This window comes from Urocitellus parryii, chromosome 14 (genome assembly GCF_045843805.1).
Source record: "Urocitellus parryii isolate mUroPar1 chromosome 14, mUroPar1.hap1, whole genome shotgun sequence".
NCBI lineage: Eukaryota > Metazoa > Chordata > Mammalia > Rodentia > Sciuridae > Urocitellus > Urocitellus parryii.
In genome coordinates, this window is record NC_135544.1 from 63,687,756 (window position 1) to 63,700,301 (window position 12,546).

General features: G+C 39.1%; 1 pseudogene; it reads left to right on the forward strand.

Annotated features, from left to right (window-relative positions):
* Window positions 1-12,068, forward strand: part of LOC144250092 (thyroid receptor-interacting protein 11 pseudogene) — a 31,850-nt pseudogene extending 19,782 nt beyond the window's left edge.
* Window positions 12,069-12,546: the final 478 nt, after the last annotated feature.

Below are 12,546 nucleotides of genomic sequence, written 5' to 3' on the forward strand. Positions count from 1 at the left end.
TTATTTGAAAGCATCTCTAAGACATGAGTCATTAGGTGACTTTCTTGTTCTAAGTAAATTTACTGAATTATTATTAAGTGATAACACGGTAAGCCAAAATGAAAAATGAAAGCATATGCTTCAAATCAGAGCAAGGAAGAAATAAGAAGGTATGATGTGTGGTAAAAATACACGAACATGCAAATATTATCCAGCCTTCTTACGTCAAATGTCCTCTCTTTTATTTATTTATTTTTTGGAGGTTACATTCTTGCATGATATGCATGGAACAACTTTTGGGGGGATACGATCAGAAATTCAGCACTAAAATCTGCCTTCCTGTAACATCACACGGCTTACTCCCGAGAAGAATATCAAAGTATATATTTGGCTTCGACTTGCCAAATTACTTGGAATCTTATTCCAGTAGACTTCACACGGTTGGGAAAAGCAGAGTTCAGATTTGTCATGAGAGATTTTTATATATTCTGCTCACTCCATTGTGTCTAGGTGAGCCTTTGGGTTTCAATGCCTGGAAACACACTTCTTATATTTCAGAATTGAAGAGCTCTTGGAAACGGCGACCTCACTGCATTCTTGAGAAAAATATGTTATACAGGTACTCAGAAAATTACAAAGATTAATCTAGATCCAAGGTTTTTTTAAGACAAGGGGTTTAATGGAGAACACAGCAAGATAGCCTTAGAAATTTCATACTCCCTGCATTCTTAGGAAAAGCTGCTATATTGTAAAGAATAACACCAAACAGAAAAGTTCCTAAGAAAATATTGTGCTTTCAGTTTCCTTGTCTCATAAATTTTATTAAAGTTTCATTAAAGACCCTGTATTTGCTAGCCTTTTTATTAAATACTTTTTTGAGATATTCTATTAATGTCTATGACTGGATTTTACTTGGTCTCACATGAATGTCGCTCCCTGTGACAAAGGGTACATGGGAGGCAGGCAGGATCAGCCTGTCCTCTCCGAGGCACCAGCTGTCCGAACCAGGCTCTGACAGAGGTAGTGAAGGGCACTAGCGTCTCCTGGACTGAGCGAGAGGGTAAGTATCTGAGTGATATTAATTGTGTATAAATGCCACATTTTTTTTTTATGCATTCATCTACTAAGTTGTTTCCACAATTTAGCTAATGTGAATTTTGCTGCTATAAACATTGATGCGGCTGTGTCCCTGTAGTATGCAGTTTTTAAGTCCTTTGGGTATAGACCAAAAAGAGGGATAGCTAGGTCAAATGGTGGTTCTATTCCCAAATTTCCAAGGAATTGCCGCCAAACTGCTTTCCATATTGGCTGCACCAATCTACAGTCCCACCGACAGTGTAGGAGTGTACATTTTTCCTGAAATCCTCACCAACACTTACTGTTGTTGTCTTCATCATAGCTGCCATTTTCAAAAATCGCTGACATTCTAACTGGAGGGAGGTGCAATTAAACCCCTATCTCTCACCATGCACAAAACTCCACTCAAATGAATCAAGGACCTAGGAATAAAACCAGAGACCTTGCATGTAACAGAAGAAAAAGTAGGCCCTAATTCCAATCATATGGGATTAGTCCCAAAATTCCTTAATGAGACTCCTATAGCACAAGAATTAAAACCAAGTATCAATAAATGAGATAGATTCAAACTAAAAAAGTTTCTTCTCCACAAAACAAACAATCTGGGAGGTGAATAGGGATCCTACATCTTGGGAGAAAAGTTTTGCCCCATCACACATCAGATAGAGCACTAATCTCTAGGGTATAGAAAGAACTCACAAATCTAAATACACACACACACACACACACACACACAAATAAATAAATAAATGAATGAATGAACGAACGAACGAATAAATAAATAAATAAAATAAAATAAAATAACCCATTCAATAAATGGGCCACGGACCTGAACAGACACTTCTCCCAAGATGATATAAAATTAATCAACAAATTTATGCAAATATGCTCATCATCACTAGCACTTAGAGAAGTGAAAATCAAAACTACACTAAGATTTGAGGTTCAATCTTAAAGGCTGAAAATGAGCATGTTTCACCTCTCTTTCTCCTTCTACCACCAAATCCTCATAGAAGTTAGAAAAGGACATTTGAAATGCTCAGTGATCCAAAATAAGAATGAGAATTTCAAGGACTGAACACAAAAATAGATTATGAAAGAGTAGATCAAGTTGAAAAGACAAAAGCAAACATAGAACGTGCAAGGAAACAGTTCACTTGCAGAAGCTGAGAGGTAACAGGCTGCTTCATGCTTTCAGTATTACATACCAGGGATCACAGAGCACAGGACAACAATAAGATAGTTATCTGGGGTACCACACCGTGGGGTACATAGAGCAAAAACATGGGAAACCCTGCAGAATAAAAGGCATCAACTGAACATCCCTCTCTCAGAACCCAAACAAGGAACCACCAACAAGCAGGGGGGAGGGATAGAGAAGAGCTGTGTAATGCACTTAAGAAGCCTGACTGAGGAGCTATACCAAGAAGTTGTACCATGCACACAAAACTACATATCATGTTCAAACACACAGGCTACAGCCACCAAAATTTACCATGCCCTAGACCACAATGAAAACGCCAGCCAATTCCGTAAAGGTGTTATCACACAGGCTGCAATTCCTTGTGCATCTAAAATTAGAAGAATTTTGACTCCTCAAAAAAAAAAAAAAAAAAAAAAATTCCATATACAATGAAATTAGGGCCATAGAAACAATTCCAAATAATTGTTAGATTAAAGCAAAAATCAAGATGGAATTAAATTAAAATACTATAATGGCAGAAGCAACAGGGATTTTAGATATATGTATTTGAAAAGAGATTGAAATCAAACGGCATATGCTTTTAACATAAAAACATAAGAAAATACCTGGATACTGGATAAAATAATGTAAATGTTAAGGCAAAATTTAGAAAAAAACAAAGGAAAAGCTGATGTGTGTAGCTACTGGGTGTTTTGTCTTCCCATTTTTATCTTGGTAAATTAAGATAAAAGATAAACAAAAGTTTCTAGCTTAAGTTAGGCAAAATGAGAGAGCAGACAAAAGTAGAATATATAGCTAATATTTCTCTGATACCTGTAGTTTCTAAAACCACTAAGTGGATTTTTATTAAAATTAATCTTATTAATATTTTTATTATATAGTTCATATTAAATGATTTAATCTATATTAAATGTTATTTAAATTGACTTTGTTAAATTGTATTAATTTAAATGAAATTTAATGAATTTTTAGTATACCGATTTTAAGTCCTTTAGTTATAAACCAATGAGTGGGACAGCTGGGTCAAATGGTGCTTCCGATCCCAGTTTTCCGAGGAATTTTCATACTGCTTTTCAGACTGGCTGCATCAATTTGCAGTGCCACCAGCAATGTATACGTGTACCTTTTCCCCCCACATCCTCACCAACATTTACTGTTGCTTATATTCTTGATGATTGCCATTCTGATTGAAGTGAGATGAAATCTTAGAGTAGTTTTGATTTGCATCTCTCTCATTACTAGTGAAGTTGAACATTTTTTCATATATTTATTGACTGATTGTATTGCTTCTTCTGTGAAGTGTCTGTTCAATACCTTGCCCTTTACATTAAAATATATATATATATATATATATATATATATATATATATATATATTGTTTATTGCTGGCAAAAATAGAGTATCATTGAATAGTTCCAAAGTTTAGAGACTTCTAAAAAAGTGGCTTTTATAGACTTTCATGAGTTGAAAACTAGTTGTATTTCTAATAGGGTGGAGCTCAGTAATCACTATGTTGCCATCAAGAAAGCCCGGCAGATGTTTGCCCAGTGGAATGAAAGAAAAAAAAAAAAAAAAAAAAAACAGAATTGAGAACATCATCCAGGCAAATCAGTAGGCAACTGATTCTAGTTCGAGGCAGACAATTAATCTGTTGACGAATCTACTTTCACAGTTTGTACATAACATTTATGGACTATTATTTTAAATTCTATTTTAAAAATATTTATTATTTAGCCTTTAGTGGACACAACATCTTTATTTTATTTTATTTTTTTTTTTATGTAGTGCTGAGGATCAAACCCCATGCCTCACGCATGCTAGGTGAACGAGCTACTACTTGAGCCATAGACCCAACACTCTCTTAAAGAAATTCTTATTTCCACCTTGCTTCTTTATGATAATGAGAATTCAAATTTATGGGTAATATATCATTCACTGAACAACTTCTCAGTCCAAATCAATCCTTCTACTACTGTATTGTCACTGGAGTGTTATGTTAATCTTCCTACAAACGTGTGCGGAACATTTCATTGATTATGACAATTCTTAAAGATACAAATGTGCCGAGCCCTAATATCCAGAGTACACAAAGAACTCAAAAAGTAAACATTAAGAAAACAAACAACCCAATCAACAAATGGGCCAAGGACCTGAACAGACACTTCTCAGAGAAGGATACACAATTAATCAAAAAATACACGGAAAAAAATGCTCACCATCTCTAGCAATCAGAGAAATGCAAATTAAAACCACTCTAAGATACCAAATCAGTCCAGTAAGAATGGCAGCCATTAGGAAGTCAAACAACAACAAGTGCTGGCAAGGATGTGGGGGGAAAAGGTACACTTGTACATTGCTGGTGCGACTGCAAATTGGTGCAGCCAATTTGGAAAGCATTATGGAGGTTCCTGGGAAAGCTGGGAATGGAACCACCATTCGACCCAGCTATTCCCCTTCTCGGACTATTCCCAAAGACCTAAAAAGAGCATGCTATAGGGATACAGCTACATCAAGGTTCACAGCAGCACAATTCACAATAGCTAGAATGTGGAACCAACCTAGATGCCAGTCAATAGATGAATGGATAAGAAAATGTGGCATTTGTACACAATGGAATATTACTCAGCACTAAAAAATAACAAAACCATGGCATTTGCAGGGAAATGGATGGCATTAGAGGAGATTATGCTAAGTGAAGTTAGCCAATCCCTAGGAAAGAAATGCTGAATGTCTTCTTTCATATAAGGAGGGGGACTCAAAACAGAGCAGGCTGGAAGAGCATGAAAAGAAGACTACCAATTAGAAGGGACAAGAGGTGGGAGGGAATGGGAGAGAGAAGGGGAATTTCATGGAAATGGAAGGATACCCTCATTGTTACACACAATTACATAGAAGAGGATGTGAGGGGAAAGGGGGGAAAAAAGGAGAGAAATGAATTACAGTAGCTGGGGTAGAGAGAGATTATGGGAGGGGAGGGGACAGAAGGGGGGATAGGGAGGGAATAGGAAAGGCAGCAGAATATAACAGACACTAGTATGGCAGTATGTATAAACCTGCACGTACAGCCAATGTGATCCTGCAAACTGTACACGTGGTAAAAATAAGAATTCATACCCCACTTGAATCAAATGTATGAAATATGATATGTCAAGATCATTGTAATTTTTTCTTAAGCAACCAATAAAAATTTAAAAAAAGAAACGAGACAAGGCCCATATTAAAGAGATTTAAAAATTCTACTGAAATCTATAAGAAAATGTTTGAATGAATCATGAGGTATTAAAAGAAGTACAAACTTAATATCTTGCATAGAATTTATCACCCTATGTTTATAGACTCAAAAAGCTTTCCTTACTTTAACCTTCAACTGTGTTTTAACAAAGCCACATTATTCAGGGCTCTCTACTTCTGGCTTTATTCTTTCTTACTTAGTCTTTTCCCCCATATGAGATCCTCACCACCACAGTCGTCAATGGCTGACCTTGCATTATATTTCAAGGATCACTCTATGTAACATCTTCTCCATTGACTGACTGTATTCAATTGCACTTCATAGCAGGAAATGTATATAACACAGCTTTATGTTGTTCACAATATCTACCACAATACCTTGTACTTTTTGGGCACTGAATATATGTATAAGGATACACTTATGATTACTGGATCCTTTTTGTCACGTGTGCTCGCGAATGAGCCAGGGTTTTCCCTCCATATCCCCCATAGTTTCCAGGAATATTCCAAACATATTGAGAAGAAGAGAAATGCTTTTATTTGGACGGTCAGTTTCGAATACACTAGGTAGGTATCTCTCTCAGATAGAAATACAAAATGACAAACAGCTGTGGTCAGAGTGAACCATGCTAGAAGACCGAATCTGAGTGATCAGAAATGCCTTTCAGCAGGAGGAGCAACAACCACTGGAACCAGATTCAAGCCAAATGGGATAGGTCTTACACTGAAAAAGGATCATTATTTGTGATTTAAAACAATAAACAAACACAGAACACCTAAAGAGAAGGAGGCACCCTGCTATAATTTGGATCTGGAATGTTGCCCAAAGGTCATGTGTTGAAAGCTTGGACCCCAATCCACCAGCATTCAGAACGGACTCTACAGAAAGGTGAATTGAATCCTGAGCTCTAACCTCGTCTGTGGATCAATCCACTGATGGGTTCATGATTGGACAGGACTATCGGGAGTTGGTCAAAACTGTGGGCGGTAGGGCCTAGTTGGAGGGTAGGCCACTGGAGTTGATTCCCTGGAAGGGTACATCATATTCCTCAGTCCTCTCTTCCCCTCACCATTTCCCTGATCTCCATGAGTTGAGAAGCTCTGTTTTGAAGCCAGGCTCTCTGCCATGGTAATCTGCCTCACTTCAGGCCACAGCAATGGAGCCTGAAATTGAACCAAAATAAATATTTACTCATTTAATTTTCTCAGGTATGTTGTCAAAGTGATGAAAAAGTCTTCTAACACACACACACACACACACACACACACACACACACACACAGGAGGAATGGTCTAAAGGGAGAAAAGGACACTTGGTATTGTTGATGCCTTCTTCAACAGTAGACACAGCTGGGGTACAGCGTGGATTCTCACTTCAGCAGATGCTAAAAGGGGCTTAAATTTTTATTTTAGTCTTTTATGAGGAGACATTGACTAACACAGGCCTGACTTCTCTCTCAGATTTGGAGATGAATAAGAAGGACCAAGAAGATTTCCTTTTCTAGCACAGGACACAAATGCAGTCACTAGTTTCTGATAGCAATCTGAGTAATTATGTCTACTTGCTCTATCTTGAAGGCAAGAGACATTATGAGGTGATTCATATGATCCTCAGAATCTATTTAACCATTAATTTTCCAAAAATTCTTCCTTTTTTTTAAATTTTATTTCTGCCACCTTGGGGTTTTGTTTCCTGAACAGACATATAGAAAGAACAGCTCAAGGAAAAGAGTCTCCTGAATATGGGCTCTGGGAAGAGAGTAATGGGAGCAAACCCAAACCCCTTCTAAAGGGTAATAAGGAAAATGATCCTAAAGGAAACAAAAAGGCAAATATGAACAAAGTGGCAGCAGGCTCCATTTGTTGGCCACTTTCTCTGCACCAGCCATCAGGTGAGAACTACACACACTATGTTCTCATTTACTGTTCAACTCATGCTTGTGAGAGAGGTTTCATAAATGCATTCTGTCAGTTTAGCTCCAAAATTGCTTTGGTCCCAACTGGTCTGTCTGTTACAGCCCACGTGCTTCCTCTCTTTGCTTTGTCCCCAACTCTACAAAACTGCCTCCTCATTAACTTGTTGGAATTTAAACACCTTGGAAAGCAGGGCCTTATCTTAACTCCTTCTGATCCTTAGAGGTATGGGAATTACATTTAGGATTGTTACTCCATAGTAGAAAATTTCTCAACTTTCTATTTCGCTCTGTACTCTTGAAACCTGGATTATATTTGGCACTGATAAACAACCATAGGTGAAGTGAACATCAACCTATTGGCTCTAAAACAAATTTTTCTTAAGTGAAATTTAAGCGGAATTTTTGAGCACTTAAATAAACTTCAATCAGAATCAACAAGGACCAAATAATATTAAAATGAACTCGAAAATGTATAGATTAACAGCAAAAGTTTACTTTTGGAAAGGGTAAAGATGGTTCTTTAGTGAAATTTAATCCGTATTATAATTTGAATTCTGAGACTGATTAAGACTCTGTGATGGTTAATTTTATATGTTAACTCGTCTGGGCTACGATGCCCAGATACTTGGCCAACTTTTATTCTGGGTGTGTCTGTGCTGGTGTTATGGGGTGAGATTTACTTTTGAATCGGGGACTTTTAGTTAAATAGATTCCATTCTCTAATGTGGAGCGAGACCTCACCTCGTCAACTGAATGCAACTGAATGGGACAAAAAGCCCACCTCTCCCAGACAAGAGGGAACTGTCCAGTGAACTACCTTTGGATTTCATCTACAACATTGATTCTTCCTGGCTCCACAGCACACTGCCTTGGGACTCAAACTGGGACACTTTCCTGGATCTCTAGCTCCTCCCAGCCAACCCTGCCCAATCCTGTGAGCCAATAGCTGACAGGCAAGTGCAGGGAAGAAGCAGAGGCCCTGCAGGGGGTGAGTGTGCTACTGGATGCCAGTCCCTGGTCAAAGCGCAGGACAGGCTTCTGAGTTTACAGGCAGGAAGGGATGATTAGTGTTGGTGGAGCCCCAGGAACCCCGCGCTCTGAGGAATTCTGAGCGCTTGGGTCATAATCGACCCCGGCAACGCCGGAGGACGTTCGGGGTAGAGAAGTGGATGGTGATGGACGCGCTTCTCAGAGCTGGTCCGATGGATCACTGAAGTGGCCACGATGTGGTCCTGGTTTGGAGGCCTGGGCTCAGGCTTGGGCCACTTCTTGGGTCAGGTGGGGAGCAGCTTGGCTTTCCTCACCGGCCAGAGCTCCACCTTCAACAGGGAAATGCTTCTGGATGACTTAGGAGACCCAGAAGCAGCTTTACATCATTGTTCGAGAAAGGAAATGGAAACTACTGATTCCACACTAAGATGTGAGAATGAAGGACCGAAAAAGTGCTGTACTGACCTGGAAGAAAAGCATGAAGCATCAGAGCTACAAATAAACCATCAGTCTGTAAGTTCCCAGAATCAACTGCCACAGAAAGAGGTAGAGATCAGCCATCCTAAAGCAGGACAGATTGTACTGCAAGATCAAATGTTCCAACTACAGGCAGCTGCTCAATCAGTACGCTCGGGAGCTTGTGGTGTACCAACAACAACTGCACCGGCTCCGTTCGGTTCCCTGGTCGGTAGTCATTTTTCAGCCTTTCGTGATGATGACACGGACTTTAGTGACATAATTTTATCACAACAAGAAACAAACGGATTACCAACTGAAGTTGCAAAACATGAATCTGAAGTTGGCCACTCGAGGCAGATTGCTGAGGCTCAGGGAACGCACCATTCTGACTCAAGTGAAATCTGCAAAGTACTAAATACTATCAAGACTCTTCAACCAAACCAAAGTCCAGACATATATGATCATCAGCATGAAATTTCAGTTTGGGAGCAGAGTTCTACTGTGGCAGAAAAGGGAAGAACCCTTCCTCAGCATTCAGCAGTGGAAGAAGTGTTCAGGCTTCAACGAGCCCTGGCTGATGCGGAGAAGGAAATCGTGAGACTAAATGGTTTAAACCAGGATAACCGTCTTGCTGAAGACAATCTGAAACTTAAAATGCATGTTGAAGCTCTAGAAAAAGAGAAGTCATCATTGAGTCAAGAAAAAGAGGAACTTCAGATGTCACTGTCAAAACTGAGCCGTGACTATCAAGTCATGAAAAACAGAGCTTCAACGGACATGAATTTGAATGTACAATTACTAGACTTAAAACTTCACTTGAAGGCAAAGGAGGAAGAACTGAATCAGACTATCAATGAAAAGAAAATGCTGATGGCTGAGTTAGAAGAACTGGATCATCGGAATCGGGAAGCTACAGAGCACATGATTTTGATACAAGATGAGCTATCAAAACAACAAAATGAAGGAGACCTTGTCATCAAGAAGTTGGAACAAGATCTAGATGATGAAAAAAAGAGAGTTCATCAACTTGAGGATGAGCAAATGAACATATCCCAAGAGCTGCATGTGCAGAAGGAGAAGTTAACTGAGAATGCACGGAGCCTCAGTGATTTGCATTTAACCAAGCAGAAGCTTGAAGGAAAAGTAGAAGATTTAGTAGATCAGCTAAATCAGTCACAAAAAAATAGTTCAAACATCCAGCAGGAAAACCTTGGGCTTAAGGATCACATTAGACAACTTGAAGAGGAGCTGTCTGGGTTTAAGAGTAAGTATCGAACCTCTCTGAATGAAGACTCTAACAGTCATTGTAAGGATGACATGCCTAAAGAACGAGAAGCTGAAGCTAGCAACCTAAGTCAAAATCTTTCTGAAGAGGAACAGCTCAATGAAAACTTAACGAAAGTTGCTGTTGAACTCAAGACGGAAAATGAAATGTTGATTTTAGCACGTGACGATGTAAGGCGTAAGTTGGAAGAATCTATTGCTGCTTACAATCAAATCTCTCAAGAAAAAGACACTATCACGGAGACTCTCAAAAGAGACAAAGAAGAGACTGAAGCCAAACTGCACCAGGCAGAAAAAAGACTGTTGGAAGAAGCAAATAATCACAGGCAGACTATTCAGGAACTCTCCAATGCACATGATTGGAATACCTCGGCCTTAAAGCTGAAACACGAATGTGCAGTTCAACTCAATCAAGAGAAGGACTTTGAAATAGCAGGACTCAAAAAGAATATTGAGCAAATGACTGCTGATGAAAAAGAAACTGAGGAAATTTTGGCATCTTATATAGAAGAAGAGGAGCGATTGACACAAGTCATAAATGAGAAAGAAGTTTTTATTGAAAAACTCGAAGAAAAAATTTCACAACTACAAAAGGATTTACATAAGTGTTCTCAGGCCTTAAGAGAAAATGAAACTTTAAGGCAATCCGTTGAAAGAAAGGACAAAAGTCTTACCTACATGAGAGCAGAAAACAACTATCTGCGAGTAGAACTGGAAATACTTACGGAACAGCACAATCAAGCTGCACCAGTGGCTGAGCCTGAAGCTCTTGATGCTATCACAGAACTAGAATTGGAGGTATCTCAACTGAACATAGTCAAAAATCATCTGGAAGATGAAATTCAAGACCATCTGAATATAATTGAAAATCAAAACCAGCATAAAATGCAACTACTTCAGTCTTTACAGGAGCAGAAGGAGGAAATGCATGAATTTAAGTACAAGTATGAGCAGATGAATGCTGCGCATAGCCAGTTAATTTTAGAAAGAGAGGAGGAAATTAAGAACTTGCAGAAAACTATTGAAGAACTAAAAGCCCAGTTGCCTGGAGAGAGAGGAGACGCTCAAACACTGAATTCTGATATTTTTCAAGAGACCAAAGTAAAAATCCTAAGAGAAAACGAGGTTCAACACTTCCAAGAAGAAGAGAAAGCTCTGCATTCTGCTGAACTAGCCAAAGAAAAACAGTCAATAGCTGAATGGAAGAACAAGGCCGAAAAGCTAGAAGGAGAAGTAACATCACTGCAGGAACGTTTGGATCAAGCGAATGCTCTGTGGGATTCTGCTTCCAGGCTGAGAGAAGACTTAGATCTCAAGGAAGAGCAGATGGCAGAACTGAAAAAACAAAACGAGCTCCGAAAAGAAATGCTGGACCACGCACAACAGAAATTGTCGACTTTGGTCAACAGCGCAGAAGGAAAAGTGGACAAAGTCCTCATGCGAAACCTTCTAATCGCTCATTTCCAGATAACAAAAGGCAAACGTCGTCGTGAAGTATTGCAGTTGATGGGGAGCATCCTGGACGTTCCAAAGGACGAAATGGAGCACTTGTTGAATAAAGATTATGGTGGTGTCAGAAAGTGGATGAGGAGTTGCCTTGGAGGGGCTTCAACAAGTGTCCCCAGCACACCTCCGAAACCAAATCAACAACCCCAACCCGTGCTTCATAGTTCTTTTTCAGAACCCCTTTACCAGGAAATGTTAAAGATGGAGCCAAATTAAGAGCTGGCAGAAGCACCAACGGGAATCCACTCTTGGTCCCACGTTCTGCAGTGGTGCCTCTTAGTAACCTCGCTGGAGTTGGACTTGGTGGACCTGGGCGTCCTCTTTTCACACCCACTGCAGATTTCATGCCCACCTTTACACCGTCGCCAGTGTCCCTGCACAACAGGGCCAGAGCTGTACTCCAGGATCTTCTAAATATTTAGCATTATTCTAAAGAAGCCATAACCCTTTTTGATGTTTTACAGCATGGCCTTTTGAAAAAGCACGCATGTGCTTGTAGACAAAAAGAGAAAGCAAAACAGCTGGTATATGTAAGTGTATAGCTACTAGGTATTTTATTTTATTTCTTTAGTTGTTGTTGTTGTTGTGATTTTTTGCTATAGTACTTTTTAAAAAATTTGTTTTGTTTTTTGTAGCACTTTTTGTTTATAGAATTTTGTTCCAATGTAGCAGATAATCATCACCAGTTATCAATTCTGATGTACTTTTGTGAGCCACTGTACAGAGCAGCCTTCTTGAACCACTAGTTCCAACCTCACTTAATGGCATTAAGATAAAAACGATACATGCAATCACAGGAAACGAGAGAAATCCAACCCATAAGAAGGATGTCTCAGATTTAGAGTACATGAAAACCAAATATAATGTTGCAAAACGTTGAGAATATTTAGTTTATCCAAG